The sequence below is a fragment of the Limulus polyphemus genome, unplaced genomic scaffold (genome assembly GCF_000517525.1).
Source record: "Limulus polyphemus unplaced genomic scaffold, Limulus_polyphemus-2.1.2 Scaffold4290, whole genome shotgun sequence".
NCBI lineage: Eukaryota > Metazoa > Arthropoda > Merostomata > Xiphosura > Limulidae > Limulus > Limulus polyphemus.
The window spans coordinates 49,098-52,541 of NW_013669900.1; the positions used below are offsets into that span (position 1 = coordinate 49,098).

General features: G+C 34.6%; 1 protein-coding gene across 1 annotated transcript in view; it reads right to left on the reverse strand.

Annotated features, from left to right (window-relative positions):
• The window catches only part of LOC106470914, a gene marked incomplete at its 3' end in the record, with an annotated part of 46,262 nt that extends 44,177 nt beyond the window's left edge, over nucleotides 1–2,085 (reverse strand). Inside the window, exon 1 of the mRNA XM_013931491.2 lies at nucleotides 1,921–2,085. The remainder of the gene's footprint in view (nucleotides 1–1,920) is intronic.
• Nucleotides 2,086–3,444: the final 1,359 nt, after the last annotated feature.

Sequence of the window (3,444 nt, forward strand, 5' to 3'; positions counted from 1 at the left end):
TTGTGGGTGCGGTATAAGAGTGACAGTCAAATAGCACTATTCAGTCTCACAAGTGTTGGCGGTGGGTTGTGTTGACTAGCTGCCTACCCTGTTGTCTATCACTTCAAAATTAGGTGCAACTATCGTAGAGCAAGTAAAAATAAACTTATGAATAACAATATAGAAAATACGTGTGTGAGCGTTAATCTTATTTTTTTCTTCACTGTCTGCCCTTGACTCCCATGCCCCTAGCCAGAGGGCATAGCGTGTTTTTGCGCTTAGCAACAAACAAAGAAAGAAACGATTTATTCCAAATAAATGTACTGTTGGCTTGTTCACCAAAGCTGGAAAATAGTAGACCTCCACTTGGAGATAAAGCACCCTAGGAAAACCTACACGTATTATTGGTAAATAAACTGTTTCGAAGACATTCACACTTTGAAAGTATTTTGGTTTTGAGAGAATAAATAAATGAACCTGTAAATGAAACACAAATTCTTTTAGTTAAATCTTTGATTTTGACAAGAAGCAATATTCAAATGAATCAAATTTTATGTAAAATTTCATTTCAACATTGCAGGTCACCTTTCCACCGGTTTCAGGTAATAAAAGAGTAGTTCACCGTGTAACCGACTTAATGTGATAAAGTGTAGTTTAAAACGGTAACGTTTTCAGGAGACAAAATGTTATTACCTATAGTATCGGTTTCATTTAGTAAGGTATAATCCACCATAGTACCGGTTTCAGGTAATAAAGAGTAGTTCACCGTGTAACCGACTTAATGTGACAAAGTGTAGTTTAAAACCGTAACGTTTTCAGGAAACAAAATGTTATTACCTGTAGTATCGGTTTCATTTAGCAAGGTATAATCCACCATAGTACCGGTTTCAGGTAATAATGTAGTCTACCGTGGTATGGGTTCAGGTAACGGTTTCAGGAAACAAAATTTTATCACCTATAGTATCGGTTTCACGTAGCAAGGTATGCTCCATCACTGTACCGGTTTCAGGTAATAATGTAGTCTAACGTGGTATGGGTTCGGGTAATAGTTTAGGTAACGGTTTCAGGAAACAAAATGTTATTAACCGTGGTACCGGTTTCACGGGACATGTTACGGTTCACCATGGTACCGGTTACAGGTAATAAAGTGCAATTTACAACAATGGCGGTTTCAGAAAACAGAATGTTAATACGCCCGGTATTGGTTTCACGAGAGAAACTATTATCCCCCAAGGTAACGGTTTTAAATGATAAATTGTAATTCACCATGGTATGGGTTTCGGGTGATAAAGTGTAGTTTCCATGGTAACGCATAAATGGGGTATTATTTAACTTTCATAATACGTAATCACTGTTTTTAGTAAAGGTTTCGTTTTTCGCGTTCTTTCTCTTAATGTTCTATTATCCTTCGCTGTTCATTAGCTGTAAACAATGCTTTAGTAACATTGTTATAAACACATATTTCAATAAGTTTATTTAAAGTATATCGTTTTAGTGGTATTTCTAAAATGTGCATTTTTTTACCAGAATCTTCTAGCCTCACAAACAATTGTTAGTATTTACTTTTCATGAAATTTAACGGCAATGTATAAAACATAAATTTTCGAGCATATTTTTATACAAGCATTATTCAGCCATTACGTAGCGCAAATAACTCCCCCCCCCCCCTTAATTAATGAAGGCTCCTATCAGACTTTCTAATCCCTAACCCGCCAGGTAATAAAAACAGGTTTTGACAATTTACCCGGCATTCAATACTTCCAGGTAGAAACTCAAACTCCTCCTTACCACGGGTTCTAATGTAATATTTAAGGGTTACGTGAACTTACAATGGTTGATGGTATTAGATAATCTGGTCAGGAGGCTTCAGTTTAAATAGTACATTATATATGTACATCCAATGTACATTTGTTTTACTGACAACATAACATAAAACCATACCTATGGCTTGTAGAAACAATAGCAGTTTGATGGGAAACAACTCCCGTTTTTTCAAATCTTTCCAGAAAGTCAAACGCGTCATTTTTTTAAAACACTAAAACTGTTTGAATACAGAGCTTAATCATATAAATGCATAACAAACACAAGATCAGTCACACTCCAACAGCCCGGATATCACCAACCTGTGCAAGAGGGGAGATAGACAACGTGTAGCTGTGTGCTCGTTTTCGGTTGGTTCAGCTGACGAGCCTACATCATCACGAGACAAGATCTCTTACGTCACTAATCAAATGTGAGCTGTAAGACCAATGGAAGTTTTCAGAATTCCTTCACAACACTAGATATTTCCTTCTTATTTTATGTTTATAAATGCAAACACAAGTTTAGTAGTTTGAAATAATTCAAGTTATTTTATGACGTCCTATTCTATATTGTAAAACATCAAAAACTAACTTTGATGACCCATAATATCGAACTGATATTGTTAAACATCCAAAACTGACTTTGATGACCTATAATATTGAACTGATATTGTAAGACATCCAAAACTGACTTTGATGACCCATAATATCGAACCGATATTGTAAAACATCCAAAACTGACTTTGATGACCCATAATATCGAACCGATATTGTAAAACATCCAAAACTGATTTTTTGATGACCCATAACATGGAACCGATATTGTAAAACATCCAAAACTGACTATGATAACCCATAATATCGAACCGATATTGTAAAACATCCAAAACTGACTTTGATGACCCATAATACTGAGCCGATATTGTTAAACAGTTTTACAATATCGGTTCGATATTATGGGTTATCAAAGTTAGTTTTGGAATCCAAAACTGACTTTGATGACCCATAATACTTTCGATATTATTGATCATCAAAGTTAGTTTTGGATATTTTACAATATCGGTTCCGGATATTGTAAAACATCCAAAACTGCTTACAATCAGTGAGTGTTTAGGTATGGAAACCTATTAACTAGGGTACTTGTGTCTGGTGAAATGTAAAGAAGTTGAAGGAAAAATGGGTTTATAATGTTTTGTTTGTATTTTGCATTCTATTCTTAGCAAAGTTTTAGGAAGATTTAAAACTGTGGGAATATAAGCAGACAACGATGCGTTTATTTTTGAAAAAAAAAGTGAATTTTTATGAAGATTGTGGTTCTTATTTTGTTTCTGAATTTCACGCAAGGTTACTCGAAGGCTATCTGCGCTAGCCGTCCCTAATTTTAATGATAAACGCAAGTGTGCTTACTTTAGAAAGCTTTACAAAATAAATGAATAAGAACGTATTTGATTTATGAAGATAATACACGAGTGTATTTAGTTTCTTTAAAGAGAATGCGTAGAAGCTATACTGTATTCAGACGATGTATCTTCAGTGTTAAGCGGAAAATAAAATCATTAGACAACCACAAAAAGAAGGAAATACAAGTTAATGAATCGAAAACAAAAAATCTTTGTTCTCACAATAATGTTTGTGGTCCTCATCATACTGACCAGCTTCAATC